Raw genomic sequence first — 12,040 nt, 5'->3', positions numbered from 1 at the left:
AGAAGTCAGCCATTCTACCTTCCCACTCAATCTCTGCCTCAGGATTTATTTCACCTTCATGTTAGGATTCCCTGTGAAAGTTGGACAAGTCAGAATGACTAGGTCTCCAAATTTCTGTTTTTACCACTCTTCACAAGGCAATCACCTTGTTTCTGAACAGCTAGGTACAAGCCCATATTGGTAAAGGGAAGGAAATGCCTCCTTTGGAGCGTAGGTAAATGAAGGTACTCTCCAAAATAATAGCAAAATGGGAAACAAGACAATTCATTGGTTTTGTAATAATTTGAGTGTACGTAGCTAGTCATGCCCAGACTGGTGAACTTCTGGCCTCCATATGCAATATTATTACCTGTTTCGCTGACTTCCAAAACCATCTTGGTAGATGGCTTTTAAACAAATGTCTTAATGGATAACCTCCAGAAATGTTTTAAAGTTAAATATTGCTCAGGTACCCGCATATTTTCTGCTAAGAATAAGTTACTATTCTCTTTAATGTTAAATATTCTCAATAACAGTTCAGACATCATTAATAGTTCTGACTTCTTTTACTGAAAGTTGCAGTTTGGCAGAACACAACTATATTAGGAAAAGAAAACTCATTTGGTACATCTGTGAATAGGAAAATCAGGGAAGCAGAGGGGTTTTCAGATTTGTTGCAATGTGTATTACCTCCTAACTCCCCACAGGGTTTGATCCAAAGTCGACTGTATTCAGTTGGAATCTTGCTTTAATTTGATTTAACTGTTGAGTTGTGTTCCCAATTTTTGTGCATCCATCACCCAATTAACACCTCTTAGCCACACGCTTGCAGTGGTTTGAGCCTCAGACCACTACCTGGAAACCAATAAACTCTCTACATTAAGTTCTGAGTTTAAAGGTCTGAAGATACAACCACAGAAAAAGGATTTAGTGAGGAGGGAAAAGAAATACAATGTGTAGTGCATCTCAACTAGTATCAGCCTTCCTGAGTATTTGAATTTTCCATTTATCTTCCTAATGCAAATTAGATCCGTATGGGGAAAAACAGGCACTTAAATGAACTGGCACATCTACTACAGATTTTTAAATACAAATGTATACAATTTGGTGGGAGGAAGCCATGCAGTACAGATTACTATTGCTGAAGCATGATCTCATGAGTAAAGAATGGATCTGGGAGTTGGGAACATCGGTGCAATTCATGGCTTCAATACAGATTTTCTGTGTGACCTAACATTAGTTAGCTTGCTCTCTTTCTGCTGCAGTCCCATGCACACAAAATAAAGGTAACTTTCTCCCTTCAAAGGTGCCAAGGGAGAAAAATAATTAACGCACAGTAATGAGGGTACAAATACTATCTTCGGACATGGACTGAGCTGCTAGCAATTTTAATGACTGACGTTCTTCTATAAAAAGAGATGATTAGTGAAAATGGAAGCAATGCCTTAAACTTCTCAAATGTCCTGCCACAAGAGCTAAAAGAGTCTCTTTCAGTAACGAGCTCCTTCCAGGCACTTTATTCGTTAGCCTTCTATTTGCTACTTCCTTCATTTTTAAATGTTACTGCAGGCTAGTGCACTGCTGCAGAAACACTCAGTTAGCTCTAACTTCACTATTCCACCAATAATAGGTTACGAGGTACAGTGTGGTCTTTAGGTGTCTATAAAACTATAGTGGTACACAGACTGTAATTTTTCCTTTGTTGTTTAAAATTGGTAATTATTTCATTATTTAAGAAGAGGTCTTGTGTCCCTGATTTCATGATGGTAGATTGTAAGCAAGAGGTCCTTCTGGAACACCAGTCCTCATAACTAGCTACAGGCTCTCTAGAAAATCAGGAGGGTTATTAAAACAATTTAAGGGCAAGGATGCTGTGTGGTGGAGGAGGACAAAGTAAAGGGGGATAGAGTTGCACCCTAGCACTAAGTGGTATGGGGAGGAAAGGGTGATAGAATTGTAATTCAATAGTAGCTACATGCAATTTGTGAGACTGAAGAGTAATAATCAGTAGCTTTGTTGTTGTGTATAATCAAGTGCAAAATTATATAACTAATTTAATAATGATGTGTTTATTAATTATTGACCATTGAATTACTAGTTTTTTAGTAGTGTGTTGCTGAACCAACAAACATTAGTCTCTTAAATCAGTTACTTCTCATGCCTGCAATCTAAAGAGGGAAGAGTTGCCCATGAGGTAACTGGGAGCTCATCTGGGAGCTTCCATTTTTGAGGCTTGAGCTAGCTGGTATTAAGATGCCTTAAGTAAGCAAAAGGAGAGATGGCCCATGTGGCCAAACAGAATCTGGGCCCTGAGTGACATACTGCCTTTTTACCTGAAGAGGCCAAAGTAGTGTATACGTGATGATAAGTGTTCCTCCTCCTGTGTGTATTAAGAGTGATTTTTTGTGTTTGTGTGGGAGCCCAATGTCACTGTGAGAGTTGCCATTTGGCGGGGGTCAGGGGGGGAAGCAGAATGTGTCTAAAGGAGAAAAGGAGAGCCTGACCATTCCTGGATGGTCTGGGGCCATAACAACTGTTAACACAGTTATTTAGTAATGCAGCGTGTCCCATAGCACAGGTGGATGCAGAGTGCCACAGCATTTTTAACCAGCCAGCTGGGATTGTTACATGGCTGGTTAAGGTTAATGGCTGTGTCAAGGTGCCTAGTGAATAATGTGCAGGTGCTACATGGCATCTGGCATCTTATTCACAGGATTGGAGAATACAAAAGCCACCAGAGAGATCCTTATGAGTGTATGTGTGTGAGTATAAAATCTACTAGCAAACTTTGAGACTGACTCGCTGGCAAGAAAAAGCGGGACCAGGCTATTCATACTGTTCATGCTTATGTGAGTGCTATTAACGTGTATGTGATGCCTGTAAAAGCACTGTTCTGCTGTTTGTGTTCATCTGTCATTGGTGGGCTCTGTGTACGTATGTGTGTTTGTGCACGCCTACTGGGAATAAAACCATCTCCAGACCTGATCAAGAGACTGCAAAATATAAAGGAACAGTAAGACCAAAACCCTCACATAAAGAATCTAGATGTGCAAGACTGTGAACAGTGTGAATTAGTATTCATATTAACTGATACCTTTGCCAGTGTAACTCCCCAATATCCTTGGAAGTAGCAGAAGGGGGTAGCAAAGCAAAAAAGAACTAAAGTAAATTTGTAATTGTAAAGCTGATTGGGAAATAGAGCGCCCTGGTATCCTGCTGGATGCTAACATATCCATCACTATAATGCAAAACTTAAAATATCACATCCAGGCTGTATCTGATGCAATTAAGATGGTCTACTCTGAGGAAGAGAATGTAGGAAGAAAATGAGGTACTTAAAGGTCTAGCAAGCAAAGAGGGAGACGGTGAATATTCAAATAGGAGAAATCAGATGAGCTGTGAGAAGAGTGATTACTAATGCATGCTGTCCTGCCGCACAGGTTAATCACAAAATTGTGAGGAGATAGTAGGCATGAAAGCTCAGTTTTAAAGCAGGAAACAAGCCTGTAACATAAATAGCCAGCACCTGCTATAAAAGCAGAATGATGTCCAGGGATGTAGCAAAAGTCACAAATTAGGGAAGACGGAAAAACAGTAAATGTAAAATAGGCACTTCAGTCTTAAGTAAGAGGTGAATGTAATCAATTTTTCTTAAGAGTTGAGTGATTTTATCAATCAGAATTAAGTTTTGAAAAACTGCAAAAATATAACAACGTAAAGCATCTAGACCTAGTAATGTAATTATTGATATCACTAGTGTTCTTTCAAGCAAACATGTAAGCACAGCACATATAAATAACAGAAAGAATCTTAGGCTATCAACAAGGTAAAAGAGGTTTGAAACAGAGGAAACGAATCAAGTGCTACCAGTTCTTAAGTAGTTAAAGGTTGAGAGAACTGTGGGTTAAGCACATATATATGAAACTTAAGAGAGAGAATAATAAAGAGTAAAATGTTATGACTGAACCAGAATATAAGCAACACTGAAGGAAAATAGCCTTCTTAATTATTAGAGAATATTCATACCATCAAATAAGCAACACTTAACCACTGTATTTAATTATTCTGAAAAGTTAACTCTGTAAATGCATCACTGTAAGTTATGTTAACACCCTTCCTTTAAGTGTTAAGAAAATGTTTAAAATCTATGTATAAACTATGTCTGTTTGTTATAGAGAAAAGGTGAAACCAACAGGTTGCAGACATCAGCTAATGAAGGACAAGAAACAAAATGCTAGAGTAGACCAGAAAGTCTTATGGAGATGTTCCAGCTGAGTTAACACAAAAAAAACCCTATTAATAACAATCTTTGTTGTTTTTTTCTTCCATATGTATCACAGAAGAAAAAGTAATCCATTCAAACCCTATGGATATTGATAATTACATATTGCTCAGCTTTGGTTTTGGTTTGGGTTTTTTTTTTTCTTTTATGAAAAGGGAGAATAAGAAATTAAACCAGATCCAATGTGAAGATGTTTTCATCTCTAACAAAAGAAACCCCATTTCTCTGCATGATGTACTTCATATTATTATTAGTGATAATGATTAAAAGAACACTATTGCAGCACTGTAATCTCTGTGTATGTACTCTCTGTGTGCTTGTACAGATATAACTTGATGTATTTACAAAACAGCATTTTTAGAGCTGCAAGAAACAAAGGAGACTTCATTAAGCATAGCAATGTCTCCCATGGTAAACTGTACTTTCCAACTGCACCTTCACAACACCTGGAACTGAAACAACTGTATCTTCACACAGTGTGGTATGGGGGATATTTTAGACTGTAGGAAAACAATCTCATATGTAAATTGACATTTGTCACTGCAGAGGTATTATATATTATATTGCCCTATTGACTACAGCTTCCAGAAGCAAGCTGAAAAACTGGAAAACTGACAACAAGCTGAGTAGAATAGCATAGCATAGCATAGCATAGCATAGCATAGCATAGCATAGCATAGCATAGCATAGAATAGAATAGAATAGAATAGAATAGAATAGAATAGAGTAGAATAGAATGGAGTAGAATAGAACAGAACAGAACAGAATAGAATAGAATAGAATAGGCTATTTCAGTTGGAAGAGACCTACAATGATCGTCTAGTCCAACTTCCTGACTGCTTTAGGGCTGACCAAAAGTTAAAGCATGTTATTAAGGGCATTGTCCAAATGCCTCTTAAACACTGACAGGCTTGGGGCATCAGCCACCTCTCTAGGAAGCCTGTTCCAGCGTTTGACCACCCTCTCAGTAAAGAAATGTTTCCTAATGTCCAGTCTAAACCTCCCTTGGTGCAGCTTTGAACCATTCCCATGCATCCTATCACTGGATAGCAGGGAGAAGAGATCAGCACCTCCCTTCACTTCGCCTCCCTCAGGAAGCTGTAGAGAGCAATGAGGTCACCCCTCAGCCTCCTTTTCTCCAAACTAGACAAACCCAGATTCCTTAGCCACTCCTCACAGGACATTCCTTCCAGCCCTTTCACCAGCTTTGTTGCCCTCCTCTGGACACGTTCAAGGACCTTCACATCCTTCTTAAATTGTGGGGTCCAGAACTGCACACAGTACTGCAGGTGAGGCCGCACCAACGCTGAATATAGCGGGATAATCACCTCTTTTGACTGGTTGGTTATACTGTGTTTGATGCACCCCAGGATGCAGTTTGCCCTCTTGGCTGCCAGGGCCATACTCAGCTTAGCGTCAACCAGCACCCCCAGATCCCATTCTGCAGAGCTGCTCTCTAGCCACTCCTCTCCCAGCCACTTGAGGTTTCAAAAAAGTGAGCAGTCACCACATGGAGATGGCAAATTTTGCTGCAACTCATGCTGAATTTCACTGTTGTTGTATCTCTTACACAGCACCATTTCTTTCAAATACCTACTATTCCAGCAAGTCCACCACATATGACAAAATGTGTCCGTTTAATTGCACCTTCTCTAGCATTTGCCATAGCAGTCTATAATTCTGACAAACAGCTGTGTATTGCTACGAAACATTTTAACGCAGTTTTCCTTTACGGGTGCAAGTATTGCAGCATGGGTCTCCTTTTCCCATCTTCCCCTTTTCTTTCCATGTCAGCATCTATTTTCCCTCTTTACCTGAATGTGACTTGTTTCCCTCTCTCAAACAATTTTTAAATCATTGGGAAATTGATCCTTCTTTTCATAAGCAAGTTGAATAATCTTCAAAGTTTGTACATTCTTCTGTTCAAGCTTTTTTCAGAAGATGAGTCAAGAAAATGTCTCAATAGCTGCTATAGCTAAAAAGAAACCTCCACCCCCACTTCTAAATTGCTAAGTATCTTGAAAGGAAGGCTCTGATGATAGCTTCCTGAAAAGCAGACGAACCATCTTAGTACAGCTTTTAACATTTCCCAGAACTTATTGATGTTATGTTTATCTACTACAGGAATTACAGATGAAAAGCAGAGCTTTAGGGTTCTTTCTAAATGTTTACTCTCCCTTTTTTGGCATAGTGCTTTTCTTTATCCAGTTAAGTGGAACACAATCGCAGGTCTGTTTTTCTATTCCAGCCATTTCCAATATTTTTTATAACTTGGATTTACTTATGATAGCAAATTTCTGATTTTGTTTGCCCTGTATCAATGTTTAACATTTCAAAGTGATTGTCCTCTCCCCACTGCTCCACAAACTTTTACTGAAATCTTTTTAAGAGTTACCTGTGAGACAGCTTTTATCCTGGAATTCCAATTTTCAATTTTTCCCCAACTGGGTGACTGGTAATAGTTGGAAATGAAAACTGATACAAGTAAATACTAGTTTTGTTCAACATGATTATATACTTGGAGCAGATTTCTCTATCTTTTCTGCTGCTCTTCTTTGAAAGGGTATAACTGAGGTTACTGAGATCCTGACTTTTTCAACATGTCTACTAGCAGATATTTTAATAAAATTGAGGTATCATTTATAATGATAAATTATAAATGATAATCATTTATAGGAGGAGGCACTGCGAGTCAGAGTCCATATCCATGTCCAAGATGCTCATTTCAAATGCATCGCTGCTTATTTTTTAGCCAAACTCCATGTTTCCCTTATCAGACTCAGAGTTTTTCTGTTCTACTAATATGTTACTATATTGCCTGGTCGTTTTACAGAGGCTTCCTCCCTGAAGCACTGCTACAATGTAGTTGAGCAGATTCAGTAAAAGCTATAAATGAGGCAGAGAGTAAATGGCTTCATTCAAATCCCAGCCCAAACTTATCCGTATCGTAACATCCTGACAGAGCTGAAACACAGAAACCTGTGAATGAGAACATAGAAAAACATTGCTGTCTATGGACATACAGAATATGTATTTGTTTCTCACAGCACTGAGTACCATTTCTACAAAGTATGCCTTCTCCATTAATCCGTTTTCTTTTCTTAGCTTAGTATATCATGCAATGCAGTTTGACTGCAAGCACTAGTCAAGAATAAAATAGCCACTTTATATTTTACAGATTTGTATTTTCTTACTCTCATAAACAGAATAAATGTCATGGTAAAGAAAATGAGTCTTGCTATTTTGGATAAAGAATTTGTATTTGTTCACTCATATTGCACATGACTGCCAAACAGGATTCTCCAATCATTTCTGCGAAATTATGGTTAGCTTTATGGAAGCCAGAATTGTCCATCCCTGGGGGTGCAACTATGAAATCCATCTTTACTTTCCACTCCATCTTTCATCTCTTTTGAAAGAAAACAGTCACAAAAATCTGTGGTTTGCATGCTGCTTGCACAGTGGACTGAAAAAAAAGATCATCATAGTTTTTTCCACAGCTGCACCTCTCATGCCTTTATTTTCTCTAAGGTAAAAGCTCCTATTTTATCTACCTTTCCCAAAGCTCCCAACTTTTGACATTAGCAAAATATGGCATTGTTTTGTTGCAGAACCACTTTGTAAATTAGTATACATCAGCATGCAAACTGCACACTGCTGCACCATGTGCTGTTTTAAGAATGTATGTCTCATCTGTCAGTATGAAAGATACGAAACAGCATTAAAATAGGGAGCTCTTGACACAGCTAATGCTTCATGTTCGCTCTATGTGGCAGCTTGGGTGCGATGTCAAATTTCAGCTATAGTGTAGGAGATGAAAACTATTCTCAAAGGGCACATTTAGACCAAAGCATTGTGCATGCAGTCACCTGCTTCTACCTTCCCTCCCTACCAACTTGTGTGGAGACACGCGCCTGCCTCAAGCTAGTGCATTCCTCTGGAGACACAGCATGTATGTGTGATAAGCTGCACTCCACATCCCTGCTGGACTGTTTTACAGGGTGGAAACACAGATAGCACAAGTTCATGTCTGGATAACACTTGACTGCCCATCCCCCAAACACTCAGCATATTTTTGCCCTTTTAGTTGGTTATTTTCATCTTACCTCCTCTATACTATGAAGTCACACATGTTCTACTCTTATTCTTGTGTAATCTGCAAAGCATCTGGGTCCCACACAGCACATTGCTGACTAAAAGAGCATGCAAGTATCTGCATGCAAGTTGTGAGCATAACAAGGCTATAGCTTTTGTGAGACACAGGAGAGAAAATGCCACATCTTCTATCCCTTAATTCTGAATGAAGGTGACACCAATTTCTAGAACAAAAAAGAGGTAAAAGCGCTGTAGGGCGCATACAAAAGAGATGCTTGCATAATAGCACACACAGTTTTAAGGTAGTCCTTGAAGCTGGCAATCCAGGATTGACCAATAGGACCAGCGTGAGAAGAGGCTAGCAAATGCCTTTGGTGGACTTCCTTCATGACAAGTTCAGAAGCAGGCTTGGAGATGAGTTAGTGGAAAATGAGGATTCAGACCTGTAAGCCTGGTGCATACTGACCATCTTTATTATCACTATGCCAGAAAGAACAGTGCAAAAGTGAGGTTGTGACTAAAACTATTCTGCAAAGTGAAATACTGCATGCAAAGGGGTGTTTGAAAACAACATTTCCCTGTCCTTCCTTGGTATGTGTGTTCAAAACTAATTCCAAGTAAGAGAGAAGAGACAAAACAGACATACTTTCTCTTCTCCGTATTACACTGCAGCATCATATATATACAGGCAGGTTACAGGCTTAAGTGTTTGAGAATACTCATCTTCTTTTTAGCAAATGAGTGGCACCAGTTGAATGATAAAATATAAATGCCTTACATGGCAAAATTGCAAATTAGAGAGAGAGAGAGAGCAAGTTCCTATGCACATACTAAGTTGAAAACTGAAGTTTGTGGGCTGACTTGATTTGCCCTGGTAATGCTCTTGCTGTGGTAGGAAAGCAATCAGTTCTGTTGTTAGCCTCTGTCCTAGAGTTCCAAGCTTTCATGAGCTGCCCAAATTTCCTCCCCATTTGGACAGTTTGTTCTGTGTCCTGACTGTATTCAGAGTCCTGTCAGTGCTGCAGAGGGTAAATTGTCTCTATTATCATTCCTGTCATCCAAACTCAGCCATTTGCTAGCATTTGCCCAAATTTTCCTTTACTCCTGTAAGTGATGCTTCCAAACTTTTCTTAGAGAAGAAACTCAACAGGGCACTAGGCAGAAAGGAAAAGAATAGCTTTTGCAGTCTGAGACACTCCACTCTCTTTAGTATATTTTACTGTTAATTACCAATGAAAAAAGATTTTTAATGGGGTGCCAGCAGTCTGCCCTCTTTTGTACATCCAAAATAATAATATTATTTTCTAGGTTTCTCAAGATTAAAATAACACTAACAAACAGTGGTATCAGGATCATCATGTTAAACTATTATCTTTCCATATTGGTTCTCCTATAAAATATTTTTAAATTAATTAAAAATTCCTATCAACATTTGTCTTTTGCATATGTACTACTAGAAAAATGTCTTTAAAACTTAGTGTAGAAAAGATATTTCCAGGTGTACAATTTTCTATTCCCTTCTTTTAATATCGAACAAAATGTATGTAGGGAAGATGTTCTTCCTTGAGAGCAAAAGTATGCACTAGCATTTACTTCTTAGCTGACTGAAACGGTGTCCTTAAAGAATCAAAGAGAGCCGAGAAAACCTGACACAATGTGTTCCACACTCCTTGTGTAACTTACATAAGGCTTATAACTAATCATATAAGAATTATCCAGTTGTTAGCAGACAACTGGAATGTCTACAGTAACTATAGTAGTCCTCTTTTCCCTTGTCTGCTCAGGGGAATGTTAATAAACTGCTTTTAGTACACCATGCCTTGGTGTGCAAGTCAGCAAAAGTTGGGAAGCTATAGATGTTTTAAAGGATTAAAATCTCAGAAAAAGCATATGAAACCAATAAAAGACAAAATGTCTGACTCCAAATACACACATGGAAAAGCAGCACACAATGCTGAATCCCTCTCAGCATTACTTAATTGCTTGTCTCAGTTAACCTGCAGTGCAAATATCTCTTATTTCGCTTGCTTGCTTGCTTGTATTCAGCTGCAATGATGACAGATGGACTGACTAGTCATACCCAGCTTGCACTACCCTGATATTTCATACATAAATTTCCTTCTTTGTTCTTATAGATATGGTTCAGGAGGTACAGCATTTCCCAAAAACCTCCAGATGGTTTAGTAAGTGGTACTATCCTGCTACAAGCGTACCACTCTGTGCTGCTAACTGTTAAATAAAACTTTCTGCAAAAATGGTTGGTACAGACACACTTTCAACAGCAACATCATAGGAAGAATTTTGCATGGCACCACAACCACAACCTACTAGGTCTCCTGCACTGAGCAGGGAAGATATGCAGCATGCACTGAGTCTCTACAGTCAGTCATAAACTTAACCTTGCAGTCTTCCAAGATTCAGAAACTACTGTTACCTCATCATCCCTGCATTTTGGAGCCCAACTGCCCTGCTGGATGACTACTTTCTGCCCCAGAAGGAGAATCTCATCCAGTGGACCCAGTTTGTTAGTTCCACTACTTGAAGAAACAGAAAAGAAAAGCTTTCAGAGCTGTAAGTGCTCAAGGAAAGACAGCATGCATCGAAACCACTTCTCTATATCCTAAGAAATTAGTTTCTCAGTCCTACACCAAGAAACAACTCCCACATTCCTTAGTTAACTGTTGCATATGTTAGGATAGAGGCCCAGGAATCTTGATATCAGCCTATGCAACAGATACAGGTGGTATAGGGAGTGCAAAACTGAAGTGTAAGGCTTCACAGGTACAAAACTAAGCCAGGACACACTGAAATGCTGCAGACCAGAAATATGTTAAGCAATATTTGGAAAGGCGTGAAGGGCCAGTGAAGTCATCTGAGATCTGAGCACAGCCCGTACACATCATTTGGAAAAGATATCAAATTATTCTCTTTTTTTCTTTTTTTTCTTTTTCTGCTAACCCATCCCAGTTGAATATAATGGATTCATTTTGTTACAACTGGTGCAAAGTTGGCCTAAAGACTCATGTGAGGTGATTCGCTGAGGCATACTGTACCTTTCATGTGTACGTGAGAGACATTATTCTTTTTCCCCACCCCAGCTACCCTCAGAAAGAGAGTCCAGCTGTTGGTTTCTTTCACAGCAAGGGATCAGTACATATTGCTTTACATTTTCAATGCTGGTCATGCAAGTAAAAAGGCAGCTTAAAGACTTTGTAAGTTAAAGCTGAAATTCTCCAAAGCCTCCACAATTCATGGGGCTTATGGCTTTCATTGAGTCATAGCTCGTGGACTTTAAAGGCCAGAAAGGAGCATTAGATCATAGGTGTAACCTGTGCATTGCAGTTCATTAAACTTCAGTCAGTTACTCCTGTGCTGAGCTCAGTAACTTCTGTTTGCCTAAAGCGTATCTTCTATAAAGGCATACAGCCTTGATCTGAAGACATCAAAAGAGGAAGAAACCACTGCTTCCCTCAGTATTTTGTTCCTGTGGTTAATCAAACTCCTAGTTATAAATGTATGCATTATTCTAATTTGAGCTTTTGTGGTTTCAGTTCATAGACATTGGTCCTTGATATGTTTTTTCTTCTAAAATGGTCCTTTAGTTCCCAATATTTTCTTCCCTTGGAAGTATGCACACGCAGTAATCAAGTCACCTCCCAATCTTCTTTTTGATAAACCAAACAG

General features: G+C 38.9%; 1 protein-coding gene across 1 annotated transcript in view; it reads right to left on the bottom strand.

Moving 5' to 3' along the window:
- The window catches only part of SIM2 (SIM bHLH transcription factor 2), a 59,018-nt gene that overhangs the window by 23,619 nt on the left and 23,359 nt on the right, over positions 1-12,040 (bottom strand). The window lies entirely within an intron of this gene.

The sequence above is a fragment of the Ciconia boyciana genome, chromosome 1 (genome assembly GCF_034638445.1).
Source record: "Ciconia boyciana chromosome 1, ASM3463844v1, whole genome shotgun sequence".
NCBI lineage: Eukaryota > Metazoa > Chordata > Aves > Ciconiiformes > Ciconiidae > Ciconia > Ciconia boyciana.
This window is presented reverse-complemented; position numbering and strand designations above follow the sequence as displayed.